This window comes from Mustela putorius, unplaced genomic scaffold (genome assembly GCF_011764305.1).
Source record: "Mustela putorius furo isolate JIRA1106 unplaced genomic scaffold, ASM1176430v1.1 tig00003932_pilon_pilon_pilon:0A:0A, whole genome shotgun sequence".
Taxonomy (NCBI): Eukaryota; Metazoa; Chordata; class Mammalia; order Carnivora; family Mustelidae; genus Mustela; species Mustela putorius.
The window spans coordinates 6,775,043-6,801,018 of record NW_025422077.1 but is presented as its reverse complement, the minus strand read 5'-3'; the positions used below and the strand labels follow the sequence as shown (position 1 = coordinate 6,801,018).

The 25,976-nt window shown below is 45.9% G+C and overlaps 1 long non-coding RNA gene across 3 annotated transcripts; it reads right to left on the bottom strand.

The window, feature by feature from the left end:
• Positions 1 to 327: 327 nt before the first annotated feature.
• On the bottom strand, positions 328 to 25,976 carry LOC123388976. Of its 3 annotated transcripts, none has more exons than XR_006603495.1 (3): positions 25,126 to 25,976; positions 24,933 to 25,024; positions 328 to 419 (listed from the first exon to the last, which is right to left on the bottom strand). It is a non-coding gene; the product is annotated as an uncharacterized LOC123388976 (long non-coding RNA). The 3 variants fall into 3 exon arrangements; XR_006603496.1 differs by lacking the exon at positions 328 to 419 and adding an exon at positions 1,218 to 1,262; XR_006603494.1 differs by lacking the exon at positions 328 to 419 and adding an exon at positions 13,630 to 22,100.

Here is a 25,976-nt window from a genome sequence, read left to right as displayed (position 1 = left end):
TTATGTATTTATTTGAGAAGGGGAGAGCAAGAGAGCATGCACAAGCTGGGGGAGGGGCAGAGGGAGAAGGTGGCTCCCCACTGTGCAGACAGCCTGATATGGGATTTGATCCCAGGACCCTGGGATCATGGCCTGAGCCAAAGGCCGATGCTTAACCAACTGAGCCACCCAGATGCCCCAAGGCAAGTGATTTTAGTAGATACTTTTGCCAAGAAGATGTACAAATGGCCAATAGGCACATGAGAAGATGTTTAACACCATTAGTCATTAGGGAAAAACATACTGTCAAAAGGACAAAACCACAGTGAGATACCATTTCTTACCTTCTCAGTGGTTCTGGTGGGAAAGGCAGATAGCAGGACGTGATGTTGTGGGTGAGGACAAATCCGAGCCATGGGGTTGCCACTTCAGGAAACAGCCTAGAGGTATTTCAAAAAATGAAATAAAGACTTACATGAGATGAGCAAGTCCACGTCTAGCTCTCTACCCCAAAGAAAGGAAAACATACACCCACACAAAGACTTGTACACAGTGGTCGTAGCAGCATGATTCTTAACAGCCAGAATGACAACAGTGCAAGTGTCCAAGAACGGAGAAATGGAGAGAAACTGTTGTGTATCCATGCAATGGAATACTACTTAACAATAAAAAGGAATGATGTATTAAGTCATGCGAAAAAGTGGGAGAACCTCAAAGCCATGGTGAAGCAAGCTAGACACAAAATACCACTAACTGCATGTTCTTATTTGCATGAAATGTCCAAAAAACAGAACATTATGGAGGCAAAAAAGTAGAAAAATAGTTCCCTAGGGCTGGAACAGATGTGGGGAATGACTGGTAATGGGCAGGAAGTTTCTTTTTGAGGGTGATGGAAATGTTCTAAAATCAGATTGTGTAGGGGCACCTGGGTAGTTCAGTGGGCTAAGCCTCTGCCTTTGGCTCAGGTCATGATCTCAGGGTCCTGGGATCAAGCCCCTCATTGAGCTCTCTGCTCAGCAGGGAGCCTACCTCCACCTCCTCCCACCCCCACCTGCCTCTCTGCCTACTTGTGATCTCTCTCTCTGTCAAATAAATAAATAAAATCTTTTTAAAAAATAAAATAAGGGGCACCTGGGTGGCTCAGTGGGTTGAAGCCTCTGCCTTCGGCTCAGGTCATGATCCAAGGGTCCTGGGTTCAAGCCCCGCATCGGGCTCTCTGCTCAGCAGGGAGCCTGCTTCCTCCTCTCTCTCTGCCTGCCTCTCTGCCTACGTGTGATCTCCATCTGTCAAATAAATAAATAAAATCTTTAAAAAATTAAAAAATAGAAAATAAGATAAAATAAAATCAGATTGTGGTAGTAAGGGTACATCTCTTTAAATATACTGAAATTCTTTGAACTGCATACCTAACACAAGTGAATGTTATGCTATGTAAACTGTATCTTAATAAAGCAATTAAAATGAAAAAAAAAACAAAAATAATCAACTAAACAAATACAGTGAGCTCTCAGAACATATTTTAATAGTCTATAAGTTTGACTTGAAACTGTGGAATATTTAAACCTGTGGGAAGTGGGTCTCAGTTTGTGTTAGGGACAGCCTGTCATTGTCACTAGTGAGACGAGGCACTCAGTGTTGCGTTCATACTAGGAACCAAGCCCTGAGACCTGGGTGACTAGCTTGAGGAACACGCCGAAGATGGGGGGGATTTAGAAAGTTCTCGTCGTGCTGACGGAAGCTGCTTTAAGCCTTACCCCTTTCAAAGTGCTTTTGGTTCTCTTCACTCTGCGCTTCTGCTAGTCGCTGAAAACAAATTTCAGTTTATTTCCGTGTTTCCACCAGAAGGCTCCCCTCGCTGATCCTCTCCTAGCCCCGACTTCAATGCATTTTATTTAGTGAAGTTCATGGATGAAGGTTCTCTAGCCACAGCTCCTAACTCCTACAATTCAATTTATGGTCCCTTTTACTTATCCTTGTCCCCTTTAAGCCTCCCCTGATAGATTCCACGGATAAATTAAAGAACGATATACTGAAAATAAAAATAAACTTACAGAGTCATAATTTCGATATAATTCAGCATCTATGCAGAATCGCCTACCACCTAATATCACCCCAGAGTACAAGCCAGGGAACGTATTGCCGCTGAACAAAAGCAATGATGCTGTGATCAGACCAGCCCAAGCACTGCATTCCCAGAAAGGGAAAATGCTTCTACACTTTGTCATGCATTAATTAAGAGCTCAGTGCTCTTGCGTATATCTTTGCTCTATCTTTGCTCCGTGGCCCAAGGATCTGAGTGATTACCACCTGGATTTGATGAGTCAGACTCTAAATATTAAAACATACCCCCAGGCAATGTCTGTTGCTCAGATCTGCCCTTTTGTGGCTAGAGACGCTAACCGTTTGGGAGGCTCAGGTCCCCAGGCTCTTACCCAGCCCAGCAGCCCTCCTCTGCAGAGATCGGCCTCCACAGAGGTTGGTTCAGCTCCAAGCAGAAACCCACAGAAATCTGCAGGCACGGTGTATGGAGAGACTTTTGGGGACTGGGTTGTGGGCAAGCTACCTGCTGGATTGTCTCCATTTCCCCTTCAGACTCCGTTTCCCCTTCTCCATCTTCCTCTCTCCTGCTCTCCCCCAGGAGACGTGGGCTGGACGGACTGCACCAATGGGACTCCCTTGCCCTCTTACTTCCAGGTAGATCTGGCTGATGAGCAGAAATTGACAAGGCATGGGAGACCAGGTGGAGAGAGACAATGGGGTATTTATTTCCCAGCTGTCCCTGATCAGACACCTGGGTTGTCCACAGATGGTCCCTTACCCAAGATTAACCGTTCCTCTCCAGGGCCCTGTTCTATAATGGTGGGTCTTACTGGACTAGCAACCACTTCCTTAGCGTGTTGCTCAGGCCTAGGGGAGTGGCAGAGTCCCTGCTGCGGCTAGCCCCTGGGTGTGTCCCTACCGCTTGTTAGATTCCCATAACCCTACCCACTCCTTCGTTGACATTCCCTACGTAAAACTTTATTCAGTCACTGCTTTTGAGAGTGCTGTCTATTTCCCGCCATTATCCAAGCCGCTGATAGGAGTTACCATTGGGGAGGAGAATTAGGAGGAATTGATAAACAGTTTAACATTTTATTTTATCCTGCTCTGTAGTTTTTTAATATATTTAAAAGTGAGTAGGTGTTTCTTTGATAGTGTAAATACACACGTGTGCAGGCGTGCGCAGAAGGGTACCTCATTTTTGTAACATGCCTCCCATTCAAACATTTGCAGAGCTTTTCAGTACTTCACCAGCCGTGATGAAGGAAGCGCGAGCCCGCATCTCTGCCCGTGACATGTTAGCATCCAGCCCGCGATGTGTGCTCCCAAGGTGCTTAGAAGGCCCACGCACCTTTCCAACACCAGGCACCTTATGAATCTGAGACCTTATTTCAAGTCTGGGACGTGGGCAATTTTACACTGAATCATTTCAAAACTCCTAGCCGGAGAGAACAAAAGGTACAGGTTGGTGTGTGGTAGACAGCGAGCTCAGCTGCTCACTGATCCTAAAGACATAAAACTGTTTTATTTTTGCTTTTGCTTTGTCTAACCAACTATTTGTGCTTTGATCAAAAGTGCAGGGATAAGTCAACTTCCCAGCCTCAGATTTTAGCTAACAGCTTAACCTGAAGCTATTATAACTCCAGCCCCATTTAACTGGATTTGAAGGCCCATCGATGAAATGGATTTAAATCCGAGAACCTCAGACTGCTAGCCTGTGCTTAGATGGAGGCCCCTCTGGGTTGCTATCTCATGGCCAATGAACTTGAGCTGACCCGTGGCTTCCTTCTGGTTCCCCAACAAGGGGAAATTCTTCTCACGATTTCCTTCATTCTCGTTAGGACTTTTCTACCTATACCTTCTCTGATTTCCATTTTTAATTTGCTTTTGCTTCCTAAGTTCACTTTTTTCCTCGGTGAAGAAGCGTAGTTCCCAGAGGTCATGAGAAACTTTGTAGTTCCAAAACGAGACCCAAAAAAAGGGCATCAATCAATCAAATCAAATGGTAGAAATATTGATTGAGTTGTTTGGAATCAAGATGGTTCCTTCTCACAGACCACAGTCGCCATAACCACACACACACACACACACACACACACACACACACACGTTCCAGAAACACCAGTACACAAACACTAAATGTAAAGGAGATATAATCCCCATTCACAGATCGTATGTCCAATTAGATGCCCAGGAATAACATGTTCTATACATGTGTGGCTCGTCTGTCTCAGTACATTTTTTTCTTGCACCTCCAGATGTGTAAGAAATGTAGCTCTACTCTTCAACTCACACCATTCTATCTTTCAAGCCATCTCTACACCATTACCATTTCATCAGAGTCAACCCTTTACCTGAGGTTGTATCTCGGCTTTGGGTGGTGGTAGCAGGGGTCTCACGTCAGGCCAACGTGTCCAGAGGGGGAGAAGAGTCAGTCGGGCCCTCGCTGTCCTCAGTCCACACTGCATTAGACATGCATTGCCTGCCTGGTCCTTGGTATTTGGTCTACACACGTGCTCACGGAGATAGTTGCCTTCCATTCTGCTCACTCCTTCAAGTTTTAGGGTCCTCTCCTTGAATCCTGGGGTCCTTGCCGATACCGAAGAATCATCCTGCTACCATCCCATAGCTACCTCTTCTCCAGAATCCGGTGGCCTCCTGGGACCCAAGGAGGGCAGGGAACATGTACTCTCTCCACCCTCAGACACTCAAGCCTGTCTGCAGTTTTGTGGCTGCCCCAAACCATGATCAGAGAAACAGATGCTGGGCTCGTCCTCCTGGAACCCACCAATATCTTCACAGTTACTGCCTTCTATCACTTTCATTCTGCTCTTACTAAGCAAAACTTGTTCTTTTAATTTTTTTAAAGATTTTATTTATTCATTTGAGAGCACAAGCAGGGAGAGAGGCAGAGGGAGAAGCAGGATCCAGGGAGCCCAACCTGGAGCCTGATCCCAAGACCTGGAGATCATGACCTGAGCTGAAGGCAGCCACCCAAATGACTGAGCCACCCAGGTACCCCTCTTGCATTTTTTTTTCCTGGAAAAAGTAAAAAAAAGTTTGTTTGTTTGTTTTTACTAGAGGTCAAATTGAATGCTGAGAGGAGCAGGAGATTTGCACAGACAAGATGTGCCAGGACCTACTCAGCACAGCAAGACCTTCTGCAGGATATACTGTGCCACCACTGGATCCATTTAAAAGAGAAATGTATTAAAAGAGAGAGAGAGAGAAATATACTAATTGTACTTTAAATTATCACTTTTATAAGACTTTGGAAATTAAATCTCATTTAAATCTATTTCAACTTATGGTTTAAAAAATTGGGAGTATCATCAACCTGATCATTTATAAGGGTTCCCTGGTCTTCCAAAATCTCTCAGGGAGAGGGGGTGTTTGACCAAAGTTTGAAGGCCAGCTACTCCAGAAACTAAAAGAAGACTTGCATTTGAAATGGATCTTGAAAAGTGAGTTGGACATTGCAGGGGAGATGTGTTGGGGAAGGGCGGTCCGGGTAGAGAACTGCCCTCCAGAGTCAGAGAAATGAAAATCCATATTTGGGAAGCTGTGGGGAGCTGGTGGAGCTGGAGTGCACAGGGAGGGCCTGATCTCTTCCTCATTGATGAGCCTAGACTTATTTTTAGGTAAAAAGGAGAAATGAGTAAGTCTGATGAAGATCAACCCTTGGCCAATACTAAGAGGACACTGGTTGAAACTTCTGGAAACTTAACGTCCAGAATATAAAGAACTTCTACAATTAAACAATAACAACAAAACCCAACTTAAAAATGAGTAGATTTAGGGGCGCCTGGGTGGCTCAGCCAGGACCTATGATCAGTGTAGGTCGTGATCCCAGGGTCCTGGGATCAAGCCCTGTGTCAGGTTCCTTGCTCATTGGGGAGTCTGCTTCCCCTTCTCCCTCTGTCCCCTGCACCCCGCTCACGTGCTCTCTCACTTTCAAATAAATAAATGAAATCATATACATGTACATATACATGCTGAATTGATCGCCTTTGCCCTTTGTTAAAACCAGCCACACTGTGGCTGCTCCTGGGGCCTGGGCTGCCCACCACACCCAGGGTCCTCTCGGTCCCTGTGTTTCCCTCCACCTGGCGTCTTACACCCTCCATCCCTCTGACTCCAGCACAGGGCTCAATATATGCTGTCTGGAAAAAATCCATATTTTCTGTCCCCAAGAATGGGTCATTGGGTCCTCAAATATCCCCTTGGCCTACGTTCCAGGCTGCTTAAGCCTCTATCCTAACTGCATTGAAGTCTGTTTCCTCTCTTCCTCTGGTGCTTGCCAAACGCTCTCACTCTTGAAAAACAAATCATAAAATGAAGTAAAAACAAACCCAACTCCGCCTTATCCCATGTGCAGTTAAACCTCACTCCACCGAGTTCAAGTTCAGATCCTTGTAAGCTGATGGCCTCTGGTCCTCTGTTCCACAAATGCTACCGTGTGTCCGCATGTCCGCTGAGGGGCAGGGATGGAGTCTGACGAAGGCAAAGAAGACCCGAGTCCAGCCATTGTGACATCTGTGGCTCAGTGCGGGGAACAAATAAATAAACAGGAAGCGACAGCCCAGACAGAGAATGCAACTGTGGGAGAAAGCAGGGCATAGGAGGGCAGCTGGGGCTGGGGGTGGGGGGCGCCCGGCCCAGTTGAAGAGATGGGAAGAAGGGCACCCCAGAAGGAGGAGCCCTCAGGGGAGAAGCTTACAGCAGAGACAGGGGCCGACCCCCCCGGGGTAAGCAGGTGTGTGTCCCCAAGATCCCATAGTCGCCCCCTCATCTGTTTCCTACAAAATGCTCTGGCTCTTTCTTACGGGTTGACAGCCCCCAGCTAGGTTTTTCAACTTTTTGTGTTCAAAACTTCAAAAGAATCAATGCAAGAAGAGCAGCGCCCCATCTTTTGAGCTGTAACTCCTTGGAGAGACCTAGCTTTCAGGACCTCCCACGGCCTGTGTCACCCCCTTCCCCTGCCATTTTCCTTTCCTTAGCACTAGGCACAGCGGCCCTGAGCAGAATATGTGTTATGGGAAAGCAACTTGAAGGTTCTAAAATCCGATCCATGAATCATCATGATTCATAATCGGATGTTTGGTGCAGAGGAAAGAGCAGAGGCTGAGATCCCAGCAACTCTGGGTCTAGTTCCTTCCTCTAACTCCGTGCCCCGGAGTAAATTCTGAAGGTCTCTGCAGTGTATGTAGGCATTTTCCTGCAGCTTACATTCCATATTCTTAGACACGTGCTCACCCCCAAGCACACGAGCGTGCGCGCACGCGCGCACACACACGTATATGCGTGGACAGGTGATACAGATGTGGGAATATGTTTACATTTTTTAATCCAAATTGTAGGTTTCTGGATGACCACTATACTATTCCTTAAATTTTTCTGAAGGTTTGAAACTTTCATAACAAAAATTTAGGAAACAAAATTCCTACCCTCCAGCCATGTTCTGTGACCTGTGACTTTCCCTCAGTTCTGGGCACCCTTCCTGGTCCCAGGCAATTTCTCTGGCAATTTGCCACCCCTTCTTCCGATATCAAAATCTGCTCAAAAATGGATAGTTACCTGTTATCACCTCTTCTTCATTTCGGGCATATTTATGCTAAGATCTTACTTTTTAAAAAGAGCATTCACATGTTATCTCTAACTGTGACATAAAGGTTTTGTGTCTTCTTTAAAGGAGTTCAGGATGAGCGAGTGTGAGGAAGGGAGGGCCGGGGAGGCTGTCTTCCCCGACCCCCATAAAGCACACTGTCAGGGCTATGTCTGCCTGTCTACACCCACACCTGCACAGCACGGTATCCCCCTTGAAGCCACATGTCTCCAGTGGGCCCTGCTGTCCCCTTAGCCCTCGAGACCACCGACGGCTCATTTGGAAAATAAGATGATTACACCAGCTGGGGACGGAACTAGCTCCCTGCGCTGCTCCTTAAGCATGTGGATGCTGTGGCCCCGCTATGGGGTCAACAACATGCGAAGCACTGTTGTGTTCCCTGCACAACTCTCTTGAGCTACGGTGCACACAGGGTGGGCTGCGTCCTCACAATGGAGCGTCTCTCTCACGCCTCTTTTCCTCCCCTTCCCACACCCCCTCCTCTCCCTCCATGATTCACAACGTGAGCCGGACCTTATCAGCCCAAAGGGAATGGCTCTCCTGACTCTGGTGACCTGTGAGCCTCAGGCAAGAGAACTCAGAAGAAGGCGGAGTGGAGGCAGATATTCAAAAATCCAGAAGTATTTTCTTTTTGGTCATCCTTTAAAATGAAACAAAGCGGCTCATCTCTTTCTCATTACATTCGACTGTATTTTATAATCCACAGCGCCCTGGCTGCAGTTGAGGCATTTTGTTGTTGCTCAGAGCTCTCTTTCTTGACTTTTTGGGGGGGGAAAAGCTTCGTAAAAGCATGTTTCAGGCTAAAAATATAAATACTTTCCTTTAGGAAGTCACCGCTCCCTTCCCCTCACATATTTGAGGAAATACTGCAGATATAACTGTGATGATGTTAAAAAGGAAACCGAACCACAAAGCAAATTCCCTTCCAATGTTTCCACGGGAGCCAATGAGAGCCCATGGTCCAAATGATGGGAGGTGGGTGGGCCCTCTTTCCCCTCCATGTCACGGGCGGCCTTCCGTTCTCTGTGGGCCGAATGTTAAATAAATCTAAACGAGAGTCAACAAAGGTCCTTTTCATTCTGGGACATACAAAAATGCAGGGCCTAGTCCTGAAGTTTCAAGTCTCGGAGACCTACTGTCGGCTGAGTGAGCTACAGGAATTTAATAATTCTGGGGAATGATCCTTGTGCAGAGATGATGGAAGCCCAGAGCTGCCCCTGACCAGCTTCAGCAGTGACCCCCCACTTTCTTCCCCGACTGCTGTCCTGCCCCAACTTGTCCGGATTATGGGATTATCAGAAAACGCTCGGGGTGGGGTGGGGCAGGGAGTCCTTGAAGGAGCCGCAACCGTTTTCTCTTTTCTTCCGCACCTTTCAAAGACTTGACAAAAGCCAATTGAGAAAAGCTTTCTTTCCAAATTGGTGTGGCTCAGGCCACAGGTACACAAACCTTGCTCTCACCATCAAAGGCATTACATCCACGCAACAAGAAGTTACAGGTGCCGGCTGAATGCACGCTATGGGCAGCTGAGGCAGCATGCAAAAATAAGATTCAGGCTATCTAGCAGTGTGATGTCCACATAGAAATCATCATCAATGAGTCACAGAACAGTCCAGATGCAATAAACTGCTAAAATCTGTGATATGACCCAAAAGACGTGTGCAGTCTGAGTTGAGTGTTGGGGGTAATGCTTTACACGGAACAAACAAAAGAGAGTAGCAGTTATCGCCATGGGCTTTGATGGCCAACTGTCCTGGTCCAGAACTTGGATCTGGTGCTTATTAGCTGTGGGGCCTAGGGCAAAATACCTAACCCATTTCTGCCTTAGTGTCTTCATCTGTAAAATGGACGTAATATAAGCACTGACCTCAGAAGGCTGTAATAAGGAATACACACACACCAACACACCCATGTGCGTATATGCACATATATATGTATATATATGTATATATATATATATATACACACACAGGTATTTATTTTTTAATCCATTTTCACATCAGAGTGCACCCTGCATGACAACAGGAAATACTGATTCTTTGCTGCTAGGGAGACTCTCTTGTGTCGACTTAGCTAAATTGCACCTGAGTTTCCAGCATTCTCTTCCCTGCATCTTCCTGGGTCACGGATCTGCAGCCACACCCCGCCGCATGCCTGCCGCTTCTCCACTTCCCACCAGATCTCTTCCTTTGGTTTCTCTGAGTCCTGTGCCAGGCATGTGCGCAGCTCCATGGTGCAGACCACCAGCCTCTCCCTCAGGGTCCCTGTGCCATCAGGGTTAGAGGCAGTGACAGACAGAGGCTCTGGTTTCTTCTCGTGAGTCACAGTCTGCCTTGGGGATCCCATTTCTAGTCTTCCTTCCTCACTAGTTGGTCTTAAACGATAAAGACTGGAGGATCATCAGCCGATGGGGAGGCAACAGCCTTGCACAGAGGCCCCCGGCAGCTTCTACAATAGTGCAAGGTCTAGTTCCTAAAATAAATCCATTATTCTGCATCACTGAGAGTGACTTGGCTTCTCTGGCCCCAGACTTACAGGGAAATGCTGTCAGACATGGTTCCAAAAGATGTGTTCTCTGACCCAGTTCTAGGCTCTCTGAAATTGGTTCTCTGATCTGAGTCAATGTAAAGGCATTAATAATTCAGAATCATTAATAATAACTGATAATGGGGTCTGTGAGAGGCACAGCAGAAATTACTTTAATGATTACCTGCCATCAAATGTCTATAGCAAATAAAACTTTGGGTGACAAAGTTGCTTCTTCCACAAAAAACTTCATATATAATAGAGTTGTTTGGTTGCATTCTGGAGAACTTGGGGGAGAAAATGATGCACTTAGGGTTTTAAATTCCCAACTCTGACGAAAGGATGAGAAATTTGTGCTTGCTCTAAAACTGAACATTTTCCCAGCAGCCACAGGGCCAAGATTTCTGAAAACCAGGCCCAAAGTCCAATCCAGTTGAATGGCCAACCTTACAGGATCTTTTTTTACTAAAATTAAGGAAATGATCAGAAAGGAGTGGGACCCTAAAAATTGGGAAGGGGACATATAGGCAGAGTCAACACCTGGGAACCTTGAGTCCCCAAATTCTGCCAAGTCTTCTTTGCCAGTAGAAGAAATTCTTTCTCCCATGTCTGCGGAAGTTTTTATCCTTGTGCCTGAAGATCCTGAAATGGGTCTCTTCCAAGGCTTTACACGAGAGACTGGTGACCTTCCTCGGGGTGAACCTATTGATTCTAGACCAGATTCAAATTCCAGCAGGTACAACATATGACCTATGAGGTTGCCATACATACCAGAACTACAAGATTTTACCAATTTACAGCAACAGAAACTTGGGGAGCATGCTTGGGAATCCAACAAACATGTTGGGTCATAGTGGAAGGAATATGATGCTGAATTGGGCTGGATTGCTTATATAAACATATAATAATGTGTTACACTACATGTAACATGTAATAAAAACATGTAATAAATGTAAACATGTAATAAAAACATGTAAACATGTAATCATATAATAATGTGTGTTACATCCTGATCCAATGTGTTAGTTCAATGGTGGGGCTCTAACAGTCTCCTTATTTGCTTGGCTAAAACCTAATAACTTGGTTATCTGGACCCAAAGATAGTGACACTGAAACGTTAAGGAACTAGCAAAGAGAAAGGTTCTGGTACAGAATGAATGGAAAATGGGAAATGGTAGGACCTATTTCAAATCTATTCGGTCTTTAGGAATGAAGGAAAGGAGTGGATTATCTTCTTACTCATGTCTAAGAGATCCAGCCCCTGTGAAGTTCATCTCTGCTTTTTACACTAATTCCAAATGAGAATATCATGGATCATTTTCTCCCAGCCTTGGGTACCATTACGACAGGCAAATATTGTTGCCCACAAAGTCTGGGAGGGATGGTTACTTTCAAGGAGAGATTCCAATTAAGTCATTCAGCCATGCAAGCACAGAAGCTTTCTTCTTTCTCTAATTGTTCCCTCCCCATGGTAGTAGTCCCTTTGGTTGGGTCTACTGAACCTTCTCTCCAGTTCCAAGGACTACAGATACATCAATTCTGTGACCACAGTCAGGAATCCAATGTCCTATCTTTGTGCGTGAAGGAAGTTTAAACCCTTTCATTTCTATTGTGGCTTGAATTAACACGGCCGGGGCCAGAGTCCAACAGACACCACGAGCCAACACTAAACAGGGAGGGAAAGAGGAGGTGCCAGCATTCCATGCCAGCCCTGGGGGGCTCAGCACGCACCCTGATCCTGTCCCCAGAAACCCTCCAGTGCTGGAGAATTTCGGCAGAAAGAACCCTCACGAATCTCAGCATAAAGTTAGCTGCCTGCATTTTTCTTCTTTTAAGCAGATCCAATCCCCAAATACTCTTTGTGCTCTTAAATTCTGCTTCTTATTTGGGAAAAAAAAATACACACTCATTTTCTTTTCTTTTGAAAATTCTTTCTTATATAAAGACCTTAGCCCTTAAAAGGAAATTTTTAAAAAGAAAACAATTGTGCAATGGCCTCTCAGCAATCTAGATCCCAATACGTGACCTAAATGAATGATTTCTTAAAACTCTGGGTGTAAGTAGGAAGAGGAAGTGTTCTGAAAATCATTGCCCACCGCTGAGATCACGTGTAACATCCACGGATGCTGATATCACTTATGCTTCCAGGAAATCATTCAAGGGGCAAGACTGGTCTCCTTCTCTGAACTGACGTGGAACTTGTCAATTTGATTGAATTTTAATATCTTTTAATCTATAATTTAAATTTTTGCTTAGAAAATTTTGTCCTTTATCTCACCAATACCAGCAGGAAAGTTGAGCTATCGCAGTGTAAGGGGTTAACTCAACACCAATTACTTATTTAAAACATGTAACAAAAAATCTAAGGTTTGGGGGCACCTGAGAGGCTCAGTTGTTAGGCATCTGCCTTCGGCTCAGGTCATGATCTCAGGGTCCTGGGATGAAGCCCCGTATTGGGCTCCCTGCTCAGTGGGAAGCCTGCTTCTCCTTCTCCCACTCTCCCGGCTTGTGTTCCCTCTTTCACTGTCTCTCTCTCTGTGTCAAATAAATAAATAAAATACTAAAAAAAAAAAAAAATCGAAGGTTTGGTTAAATGCTGCACCATGTAAACCAACATATTTGAATTTTGATTTATAAAATTATTAAATTCAGAGAAACATATTGCAATTTTATGTTTTCTCAATTGTAAGATAAGAAATATAATATTGTCTGCTGTTACCACTGCCTAAGAACCTAAACAGAGTTTTGCAGGCACAATTAGCTAATAATTGCTATTTTGATTTATACCACTGTAGTAATTTTATGCTAGATTTTCCAGTATCAAAGCAGGCATAGAGACATTTTTTAAAGATGACCATTATGCAAGTGCAAACTTAAACAATTCTGCTTACGAGGATTTGCAACCTGAGACATCCCCTTAAAACAAATCCAAAACATCCAAAGAACGTATATATGTGAGCAAGGGTGAGTGTGTGTGTGTGTGTTTGATATATACACACGTATCACCTTTTCTCACAGGTACTGCCTTCATGTCCTCCATAAGCATGACAATATTTATAGCAAATCCCACTATATATAGTAAATATGGTAAAATAATTTTTCATCTAAATGAACAAGTCAAAATTTTTAGATCCACACTCCTGAAGTTCCCCTAAAGTGTGTCTAATTCAATGGTAAGATTCATGAAATGTAAATATTAGTACGTTCTTTTCTTTTTTAATGATTTTATTTATTTATTTGACAGACAGATCACAAGTAGGCAGAAAGGCAGGCAGAGAGTGAGAGGAGGAAGCAGGCTTCCGGCTAAGCAGAGAGCCTGATGCGGGACTCGATCCCAGAACCCTGGAATCATGACCTGAGCCGAAGGCAGAGGCTTTAACCCACTGAACCACCCAGGCACCCTAGTACATTCTTCTTTTTTAAGATTTTATTTATTTATTTGAGAGAGAGAGCAAACAAGACAGCTACAATTCTATTTTTTAAAAATAATTATCATTAAATTAAGAAGTTATTTGTCTTGGTTTATTGTTGAGAACTGTGGTGCCCAAAAGATGTAGGGGTCCCCATAAATCTCATTTAAATGACATCTCATGAACTATTTCTTCTTACTCTTGCTGGTAAGTGGTGCTTTCTGAGACATTTAATCGAATCCCAAGTAGGGTTGCCAAATAAGATACAGGACATCCAGTTAAATGTGAATTTCAAATAAATAATGAAAATGTTTTCAGTAGAAATATGTCCCAAATGCTGCAGAGCATATACTTACCCTAAATTTATTTTCATAGTTTATCTGCAATTCAAATTTAACTTGCTGTCCTATATTACGAAGAACTTTATTAAGCTTTATTAAGATACTTGTGTATCATAAAATTCCACCACTTTAAGTATATAAGGCAATGGGTTTTACTATATTCACAGGGTTGTGCAGCCATTATCACAATCTGATTTTAAAACATGGTATCACCCTAAAAAGAAACCCTGTAACCATTATCAGTCCCTCCCCAACCCCAGGGCCCCCTTATTCTGCAGCCCTGGGCAACCATGGATTTACTTTCTGTCTTTATAGATTTGCCCATTCTGGACATCTGACCTACATGGGCTCACCCAACATGTGGTCTTCTGTGACTAGCTTCTTTCCCTTAGCCTGATTTCAACGTCCATCCATGTTGGAGCAGATCACCAATGCACCTGTATTTTTATTGCTTAGTCTGGCAACGTTAATCATAAGGCAATATGGACTAGAACCATTTTGCCCAGGATAAGGTGAAAAGCTGTTCTTTACTACCAGACTCTGATCCACACTGATCCTGGAGCCACTCTGTCAATTCTCCCATCTCCTTTGGACTCGCGGGATTTACCATTCTGGATTTGGAGACCTGGGGTCAGAAAGAACTAGGCTCAAGGTAACAGGATTGGGGCAGTTACTGAAGAAGTTGCCAGGGATCCGGAGTACAGCAGGATGGAGAAGATTCTGGTGCTCTAGCTGGTGGTCAAAAGGGCCTGAGCTGGTCATCACACAAATACAAGGGGAGCGAGGGGGGGGGGGGGTGTCAGAGCTGGGTGTCTGCTTTCCACACCTCTGGGCCTTTGAAGACGTCTTCTGTCCTTTCTTTTTAGCTCTCGCCTGGAGATGCAGATTGTCCCTCTGTGAGACTTGAGAGGAAGGATAAATAACACAAGAGGGTTAACCCCCAAGTTGAAGGGCGGGCTAGCCCTGCCAAGGATAGCGAGCGGGCTTGGGACAGGCGGAGGAACAGGATTTGAAAACAGTCCTCCCGTGCAAGTCTGAAGGACCCGACTTCACAGCTGCCCACGCTGCTCCCCTCGCACGTCCCAGACCCCGCTCCCAACCCGCTCCAGCCCCGATTCCTACCGCCGCCTACGATAGCCACCTGCAAGGAGGTAGTGACTGGAGACTCCCGGCCCTGCCTTTGACCCTGAGAGTCCCTTGCGTTCATGGCCTCGAGAACTCCGGGCTGTGCGTGGTAAACCACTGCTCCAAGATTTTCCTATTAGGACTGCGGAGGAGGAAGCATTAAAACTTCACCAAACAACTTAGCCAGATGATTACTTTATTCTGCTCCTTCCTTGGGCAACGTTACTCTGTCTTCCTCAGAATTAGAGAACTGTATTTGCTTCGTTTGGACAGGTGTCTGGAGAAGTGACATGACTGCTCCTGAGGGTGAGTGAGAGGACCTCGTCTCCTCAGGGATCGAGCAGCAAGCTCAATGCCCCCCTCTGCCTTGCGTGACAGGATGCTCTGTGCACGCCTGATGGAATCCAGGACACCGTCCCACACCCTCCCCTTGTAAAATATGTATTTCCAACTTGATGTATCTTTCAGCTTAAGCCTTCATCAAAGCTGTAGCCAGCATCCAGAACTCCCCCAGAGGGCTTCACTCAAACACTTCTCTCTCCCACAGAGAAAGGAACCCGCTCTCACCCCACAGCACATGCTCAGCTGGCGGAGTGAATTTTTATCACATTAAAATTAGAAAAAAAAAAGCCACCCACTAACCCTCGTTCTCTAGAAACTCTTGCAGAAAGGTCAGCTTTAATGCAAGGCTTATCAAAAGCATATCAAGGAATCCAGGGTTTGGTTAACTTGTTCCAAAACTTTCGTTTCTTTAGATTTTTTTTTTTTTTGAAGTTCCCAATCCCCTTCAAATCCCAAATATTTACAGTTCCCCCAAGAGCAGGCTGTCACCCTTTGCGGCGCAGCGGCCCTGAGGCGTCATTCTTGCCTGTCAGGATTCTAGAAGGAGATGAAAGAATGATAATAGAAGCCACGGTGGGTGAGTTCGTCTAAAGGACGGGAGGTGCCTTTGGGGCTGAGCGAGAGTGATCTGTGGACCGAGGGGCCCAAAGTCTCAAGAAAGGCAGGCTCTCCCGCTCCCGGCTCCCCGCCGCCGCCGCCGCCGCCGCCGCCGCCGCCGGGCCCTCGGCCTGCACCACCCCCAATACCCCCAGACCAGCTCAGTGGAGAGAAGACTTGCATTTCCCAGTTAGACCTCATCGTGCTCGCGAATTAACAGCAGCGAAACATGACAAGACGACGTGCACACAGCATGTGTAAAAATGACATAAAACTACCCGACAAATGAGAAACGTGTGAGAAACAAAAGCCAGAGCCACCAGATGAGCCACGGGCTTCACTGGCTCGTCCCCAGGCCCAGCAACTTCTGAACAGATCTCCCTCGAGGGACCTCTCGGGGGGCGTCCGTCCGTGTCACCTCATCCAGCTGTGCATCGGGCACCGCGCACTGGACAGGCCTCCGGCGTGAGCGAGGGAGCACAGCACGATGACATCGCGCCCTCGGCTGAGAATACCCAACGCATTTCCTGCGGCGGCCCGTATGTGGGCTGTTCTCTCAAAATAAAAATTGCAATTTAAAAACAAATTACTGAACTCCAAGATTTTAAAGAGCCGTGTGTCCTCGCAAATAGAGTGAACGCTCAGAGCAGATATTCCCCAGGAAGATAAGGGCTCACCAGGGTCTCCCATCGGCCATAAGTCTTCTGGGGCTCAATGACCCAAATCAAGAAGAGCATTTTAGCTGTAGCTCCTTTACTGGGCAGGTCTTTTGATGTGGGTTAACTGGGAAGACTCCCCCTCAGCACCCCAGTACAACACTACACTTCCTCTGTATCTCTATGTGTACCCATGAACACACGTGTCCACATATACCTTACATACATACACACACACACATGTATCCTCTGTCTAGCTCTTTACTAAAGTTAATCCATCTAATTCACCCCTGGATTTCTTTTAGCTTGAAATTCCAGGATCCTGTGTTGCGTTCGTCAGTATCTGGTGAACCTGGAGGAGACAAACCCCAGGACAGGACTATACTTTTAGAAATGGAATGTTCTGGAGCATAGGGTGCTGCTAAGGGAGGGAGCTCCAGTGGGGGACCTGTAGCAGCGATGGGACTATCAGACAGGTGGAGGACTCGGACGGGAGCTGCAGAGGAAGCAAAGTCAAAGTTGGCCATGGTTTATGCAGAGCCAGCCCTATACTTGCAAAACCGGATTTAATGGCAAACCATCTAAAAATATGCTCATTGAAGAGTCCACAGACCCTCGCCTCTGAAGAAATGACTGCAGGACACCACGGGGTCAGTATTTGAGCTTTCACTGTAAAGCCTAGAAAAATCTCCATTTACACAGTTTTCTCCTACCCTGGAGTTAAGCTTTTGACTTCTTTGTTAAATCCCGGCAGAAAAGGGGCCGGAGGTTAATGGACTGGGGAATCCAGGGCTCCGTGATACAGGAACCGCACATTCCTTTATCACTTGAGCTTCTACGCAGTATCAGACTGAGTAAATACAGTCACACCCCACTCGTGGGCAATCCTAGTACATAGCAAATGCCTCAGTGGGAGCCAGGAAAGCAGAAGAGGACCTCATGATGGTGTGGAAATTACAGGCATCAGAAAACAATGTCTGGGGTTGACAGAAAGGGACAAATGGACGGACAGACAGACAGAGCACTGTGCAACCGTTTTTATTAACCTGCAAAGCAGGCAGCCCACATTTTGTACCGTATATTGGAGGGAACCAAGGTCTTCTAAAGAAATCAATTAATAAAACTTGCATGTTTCAAGACTTTGCTTTGAACAAGTACATTGAGCCATGATGAGTGATGCAAGCCTGGTTTGGGGGGAAGGTAGGAAGGAGAGACTCAACACAGAAAAGAAGAGCCAGACACAGGGACATTGCAAAGAGGAGGTGTGCCCTGGAGGGCTGGGACAGGGTCTCAGCCCTTGGCTGTGAGGCCAAAATGTTATCAGCTGACCTCTAATTACAAGGAAGAGGAAATCAATGTCAACACCCAGAACTGTTTATATTCCTGTCTGAATGAGCTATCATCTTGTCTCACTGAGGCCAAGCTTTCTCCACCATCTCTGAGTGAGGAAACCTCTAGCTTTCTGGTTTACCTCTGTGTGTGCTGTATGTGACATCTGCATGTAATACACTTTATTCAAGGGAACGTCCTTGGCCTGTTATAAAGACTATTTAAGGCTAAACTGGGCAGTTACAGCAAACTTGGAGTTGGGGCTTTCTAACTCACAGAAATTAGAAATGACAGAGAATTCATTTACCCAAACACAAATGCTAACATCGGCAAGAAGTGGCAGGTAATAACTATAGAAGGAAAGAAAAAAAGATAAACTCTCCAAGGCCAACCCAAGTGCCACAGAGCACAACAGACTTCAACCTCATCACAGAGCTGTCGCGACACACATTTGATGGCTGAAGTCAGCCCAAAGAAAGCACAGTTGGAATCTGTACATTTGATTTAAAATGTTGAAAATTAAGCAAAGGGAGTTTTAAAATATTTTGTCCAAAGGGATTATAGAAAAACAGGAATTTTATTCTCTCCAGCAAGTTGTCAAGGGATGTGGATGGTTGAGGTCTCTACTGGGTTGAATAGATAAATTCTTGTCCACCCAGAATCAGGAAATACGACCTTATTTTAATATAGTGTATTTGGTATTTGGTGAGTGGTAAATGAAATATACTTGGCTTTGAACTAGTCACTGAAGTTGGATGATGGGTACAGAGGCAGTGCCATATTATTCTGATTTTTTGGTAAAGTATTTTTAGTGTGAAAAGGGCAGCTAAACTCTTAGTGACTTCTATAAACAGTAAAATAATCACAATTAATTTCTCTTCTATTTTTGCATTTTGCTGCCCGTTTTCCCTGGGGGGAAAAGTGCCTCCTTGGAAGAAATTATTTTATTATCTTGCATTCTACTCTGCCCGGAATGAATATTCTGGGGTAACACTGGTCACAGCTCTGTAGAGTGTACTACCTAGGAGGAATTTAACCTAAGTTAGGAAATGGTCAGGATTTGACTTGCCTTTTTCTATTTGTAACACGATTTGGCAGAGGTCCTGGACCTTAACACAGTTTAATGTTTAAGGGCACTCGATTTAGCCAATGCTAAGAAAACCATTCCACCAATTAGTAGGTGAGCCTGTCTTCTGCACAACCCTGCAGTGCATTCCATTCCATCCAAGGGGCAGAGCAGAAATGAATGGGAACTGTGTGTAAGAGGGAGGGGCTCCCTTCCTGTGTAGATGCTCTGTGATTGACAGCGGTCTGGTCATTCATCTCTGGGTCAAGCACAAATCCCACGGGGACAGGGAGAAATAGGGTGGGGAGGTCCAAGAAACAGCCGCTCTTTACTTCCCTGGATAGGGCAATGGATCTACTCAGGTTTCCCATCCCTCCCCTGGGGAAGACAAGAAAGTAAGAAACCTGTTGGATGTTTCCGGCCATCTCAGCCGCGAGTCCTACCTACCTGTGAACGGAGACTGTCATGAGTTGTTCATGAGCTCATTTAACAGGTATTTATTGAACACATCTATGTGTCAGGGGCTCTTTCGGGCCAGTTCAGGTACGTGGGCGAAAAAATATACCAAGACGCCTGCCCTCATGGGTCTTACAGGAATACAGACAATGCAGATAATCAACTATAAACATAATCAAGAAGTAAATGCTCTAGAAAAAGAAATAGAGCAGGTTGTGATTGAGGGTCTGGGGACATTACAGTTTTGCTTTTTTAAATTAATTTTTTTTTCAGAGTTCCTGCCGTTTTAAATAGGAGGTCAGATGGGGACTCCCTGAGAAAGCAACATTTAAGCAGAGTTGAGGTAGAAGAGGAGGTTGGATTGAGGCTAGTTGGAGAGACAGTGTTTCAGACACAAAGAAGAGAAGGGAAGGGGAGGGGAGGGGAGGAGAGGGGAGAGGAAGGGGGGAAAGAAGAGCTAATTCCAATATTCCGCGGCAGGAGCACACTACAGTTCAAGGAATGTCAAGATAGCATGGGAGCATGGGGACAGGGGCTCGAGTAGCAGCAGAGGAGATCAACAGGAGGTGATGTCTGGCCTTGTAGAGACTTCCAGGTCACTGCGTGCACTTGGCCTTTCCTCTGAATGAAAGAGGAACCACTGGGGAGATCGGGCAGAAGAGTGTCAAGGTCTGAGAGCTTTTCCGGGCTTGTTCTGGCTGCCGTGTCAATTCTAGACCATTGAGGTGCGAAGATAAGCGGCGGATATTGTGATGATCCCAGTGGCTGGAGAGACCCACAGCAGTGGGGTGTTAAGAAGGGATCATATTCGGGGCAGAACTGAAGTGACCTGTCTGAGATCACACAACGACTTGGCGGCAGAGCCAGGTGAGAACCCGTCTTTCACCCATCATGACTGAGCTCCTGCTTACTGCACGACCCCTCCCCTCGATTCTCCCCGAGTCCTACCATACTCTACAAATGCAGGTTTTTGCTCGGGGTTGTTGATTGTCTTGGAACTATCAGTGCATTTTAGCATACATCTTGCTGTCTCCTGGGAAATGGTTTGGGACAAGAAGGCAGTAGGTCAGCTCTCTGCTCTCTGCTAGCTACTCATCTGGTGATTTCTAGACGACTGTTACAAAACTTCTGGGGCATTCTCTGCTTTGCAAAGGAATGCCTAGTAGCAGGATACCAGTACACCAACTGGAAGCACCCCATGGGGATTCCGTATGGAGACATTCTGCCATGCGGAAGATAAACATCTGCTCCTGCCCCACGGCTGCCCAAGGAAGAGGCAGAGGATCCACCACTGTAATTACAACCGTGATGCTTCCCTCATACCCATAAGGTTTCCGAGGACTTGGTGACTCTGATCTACTGCTTGGCAACATCTGCACTGAGTCAGTTCTCTTCCAATTTCCAATCCTGTCTATCTGGCCAGAGAGAATTCTTAAAGCAGATACTCTGTTTCGTCTTGGGTTTTAGACTCTAAAAGACAGACCTCAATTTAGATCTCTGACCTAAGGAATGACACCAAGGGACCCAAAGAGTTACAAAGTCTGAACTAAACCAGACTTCAGTCTTGCCACAACTTCCTAAATGGGGCCTCCAGCAGGACCAGAGAATGTTAGCGCCAGAAAGGGATGTTTGATTCACTGATGTGTCTCCAGCTCCTAGGACCATCCTTGACATGCTGGGACTGGCAAACACTTATTGCATATAGATGGGTAAACGTCAGATTTACTCTTTGGAAATGTTTATCTCCCAGTCCTTCAGATTTCTTTTTCTTGTCCGTTCTTTTTTCTTGTCCTTTCTCCTTCCCCACCTCCTACTCCCCCTCCGTCTCCTGTCTCATTCTTATTTGTATACTTGAGAACTCCTCCCTCACCCCACCCCTGCCCATTTCTCATTTTCCTCTACCATTCTAGTCATTCATTAAAAAATTGGCCCATCTGAAAGACAACTTAAACCACAAGCCACAATCAGGTATGACCCCTGGAAGCTTCCCAACAAAGTCTTGAAGCATTTAGGAGGAGACACCAGAACCCAAACGATTCCAAATGTGCCTTTTTCATTTCCAGCTCCATATAAATTTGAGATTGACTGGAACATATGGTCACGTGCATTTGTGATACCAGTGGTTTTTGTCAACACATGACAATGAAACGTCTTCTCAGACAGTGCAAAGGTCTTTGCCTGCGCAGCAATCCTTCTCTTCACCAAGTTGTGCTTCTAATGGCCCAAACCCCATTGAAAACTCTAGATGGTGTCTTCTCACTCAAGTCAAGTGATCTATATTGACGTGATACACATTTGCCAAGATATGCTTAAGTTGACAACCTAGTAGGTTGTCAAAGTCTAGGATAGCATGCAGATCTCCGACCTCTCAGGGATGAAGGGTCCAAATATTTGACTGAATGGCTTCACGCGTCATCCTCACACTGAAACAATGTCTCTCTCCAGCTTCTCCAGTTCTGTCAGTGGTACTGCACTCTTGTGGACACAAGCTCCAAACCAGGAAGCAGGGCGGCGGGGGTTCCTCCACATTGTAACTCAGGAATACCAGAAAGGTGTCTTCCCTTTTCCTCGACCTCTCCAAGCAGATTCCTCCTCGTTGGCTGACAACTGAAAGTTCATAATTTATTGTCTTGGCTTAAATCCAGGAGAAGGGAAAAGATGTGAATTTCTTTTCGAGCACTGTGTGTCAGGTACGATCTTATTCATTCTCTAAATCAATCTTGTGCCTCAGACCCTTTTACATATGAGGGAACTGTAGCACAGAGACGCTGAGTGATTTTTTTTCAGGGTCACAAAGCAGGTAAATGTTAGAGATTATTGCTGAACCCAAGCTGGGCTGACACCAGAATCTGATCTACCTAGTACCCTAGGCTAATATCTAAGTGAGCCTAGCACTGTATTAAATATTTGTCTTATTAGATATATATTATCAGAGTCAGTAAGATTATCAGGGTACTACCTGATGAAGGTCCCCCCCACCCCATGCCTCCGTACCAAATAAACCCCTCACCCCAGCGCCAGTGGTCCTCAATCAGTGACTGATGGAGGTGATGTACAAAGACCAAAGCTCCCTTGCCCCTAGGGTGGGATAACCCTACACTGACTCCCAGAACTCCCCACTGGCATTAAGCTCCAGGTGTCCACAAAGAGATGTGCTCTATAATACACCTTGTATTGGCTGCCATTCTGTTCTTTTCACAGTTCCCAACCTACCCGTAAATGTTTCTTGGTATCCTTTCCAAAATAAACTCCTTGCACTTGAATACTTTTCTCAGGGTTCTAAGGGTCTGCATCTTTGGAACCCAAACTAAGGCAACTGGTACCTGTCCTAAATAGAGATTTTTCAGGGGAAGAATTAGCAGACTTTGAGATCATCAAACATTGTCAGGAACATAAGAACCTGTTAGCTCTCATTTGCCCCCAAATAGTCTTAATTAAATCAGCCATTTATTCCTTATCTCATGAGCTACAGCGAGAGAGATAAAGTCATGGATGTGTCCATGAACATGTATCATTCCAGTTCTAGCGAAGAGGGATCAAGCAGGGACAAAACGCCCTGTCCTTATGGAGGTTAGAGTCTAGTGGTTGCAAGGAGATTTTAAAAAAGAACCAACTAGATCCCCTGGAATTAAATAATACATATCTCAAGTATTTTTCAATGTATAGGCTCCCTCTCCTCCTAACACTTGCTTTGTTGTTTAAAATTTTTCTGCTGGAGGAGTTTTGTCCCCCCAAATTACCTATAGCCTGGATTTTGCTGCTTAGGTCCTTGTAGTGGCACTTAATACTTCACTGTATTTTTTGAAAATTGGTGGTTCCATCTAGAAGCACGATCAGAATCAGGTTCACGTTTGGGGCAACCTGATTTCATAGAATTGTTATTTCCATCAGGAGGCATACAGTATCAGCTTGAGTCTCTCTGTGTGATATCGGAAGCTATTGATAATCATTACCAACAGTCATTATTAGCTGGGATACTTCTACAAAGGAAAATTATTTCATCAGCTATGTGGTTCCTCTTAAGTAACCATGTTCATTTAAGGACAGCAAAATACACAATTTTTTTTTTCCTTTGTCAGTTCTCAAAATAAGACAGTTCTTTAACATCTTCCAACATGGCTCACGAAGTTTGTTTCTTTTAAGTGTCACTGTGAATTTATGGATCCATTGGGAGCCTCTTCGGATTGGCTCCAAGGTCATTCTGGCATGATGCTAGCAGTATTTGGTTATTCCCTGGTTTCTGGTACAAAAATGTTCTGAACTCATCTTTGCATTTCTTGTCTTCAGACATGGAATCAGCAATTTCTGCCAGCCTCAGCTGCCTTTTAATTCCATTCTTAGCAGGAAATATATATTTAAAAAATTCTGTCTGATGAGTAAATAAACCCTAGTTCAATTCCAATACTAGGTGTTGACCCATCACTTCCCAGGATGTAAGTTCCTGAACACAGCCAGGTGGACTTCCTGGGTGCTCCGGTTAGGAGAGCTTTCTCCCTCCTGACTAAATGAACAAGGCAGCTGACCTCAGTTTTGGATTCTCTCTCCCCTCTGCCCAGTTCAGTAACTGAGTAACGAACAACCGGTTTTTAACTTTGGTATTCCATCCATATAACTTTTCTTAGTCATGTGCAAGGACAGCACAGGTGACATACCTCTGAGCATCTCGGTCACCTCCGGGCCATTTATGGCAGTGTCCAACTCCCTCCTAGAGCCCTGCACCAGGCACTAGAGAGCAAAGAGGTGAACAGTAAAGAGCTCCCATCTAGTCAGGGGACAGAATGCATCCTCTAAAGAGTCCCAAGATGGACAGTATGTACAGAAAATGCTAAAGGATTCTGGAGGGCTATGGGAGGACCCTGATGGCTATGGAGGATGTAGAAAGGCAGCTGAAGGGTTTCTGTGGTAGAGATGATGCTGTGTCTACTGTGTGCATTTCCTGGGCACCCAGGAAGGCACCCATTTCCTTACTTCCTCTGGCCACTAGAACGTGTGTGTGCATGTTCCAGGTCTGGCTTTCGAGAGGAAAAATAATGACCCCCTCAAAAACGTATCTTTGTGTCCTTATCTTGTTGGTTTCCCTCCCTTCATGTTCTGCCGCCTCAGAGCCCCTCCAGCCAGGCCTGTGCCTCTGGGCAGCACGCATCTGAAGTGGGTGTCTGCAGTCACGGTCCACAAGCAGACAGACATACCCGTGACTTAGAGTTGAGTAGAATGTTCCTTGTCTCGGACACCTGACAATTCTTTCAGCCATAGGGAATTTCAGGGTTACACTGAGACACGTAGAACATTTTATCTTCTCCCAAATCATCTTACCAAAGATGCACCTACTAATCCTGTGAGTGTAACTTATCAGAGAGAAAGTGAGATTTCTGGGTGGGGATATAAACCGCTTAACCATATCCTCATCCTAGAACATGACGCAGCCTTCACAAACCTTACCTCTAGGGTGACTGTCATGGGTCACTAAGGAGCAAGGTCATGTCCAGGATCCATCCACTGACTGTCTTCCCACTGGTGGCTGTGATAATTTCCTTTGAAAAATAACATTTATCATTTACTCTCGTTAGGGGGAAAAATGTTACTGTTGAAAACACTTAAAATAGATGAACAAAATATAGAAAATTAAAGTCACCTATAATGCAGTAATCCGAAAATACAGTCTGGGTGTATACTTCTGGTCATTGTGACACCTCAAGGGATGTGTGCGTAGTGTTTGCTTTGTCCTCTCCAACGAGATCCTATCACACGTGCTGCTTCGTAACTTGCTTTCTTCCCCCACGATATCGAGTGACCATCTGCGGACGCTGTTAACTATTTTTAGGGCCGGACCTCTGTATCCCGGGTACAGGTGGTTTCACCAGGGAGGACGGCCGCCCCGGGGTGGGCGCCCAGGGTCACGGGGAGATCTGCAGATCTGCGAAACCCAACGCACAGGAAGGATGCAGGAGGCCTGGGGGCAGCGCTTGGCACGGGCCTCGCAGACGCTCCCCCTGCTGGGAGCGGGGACCCCAGAAGCACCACCGGGGTCGGCCAGGAGGCCCCGCAACCCGCTCGCCGTGCTCAGCCCCCGGCCTCCTCGGCAGGTACTCGTCACTGGGCTCTGGAAAGCGGAGTTTCTCCACTTTTCTTCCATGGGGCTTCTGAGGCCGGTGGGTGGGGAGGGGGTGCGTGAGGGGTGGGCGAGCCGGTGGGGGCGGGGGGAGCAGCCTAAGCCAGGGGGCTCCTTTCTCTTTGCGGACCGTGTCGCCTCCTGAAAAGAAAAGGTCGACTCAATACCGCTTCACCTCCTAGGTGGGCTTTGCACAGTCCTTCGAAGACATTTTGCGTTGTGCTCGGGAGCGCAGCGGCGCGGGGAGCTTGCTGCCGCCGGCGGCGGGTTGAGGCACCGTCTTTCGGATGAAGGCGGGCGCGGGCGGCGGGAAGGCGCGCCTCGCGGCCGCGGAGGCCCCTGACGGCCACACCTGGGCCGTGAGCGCGTGCGCG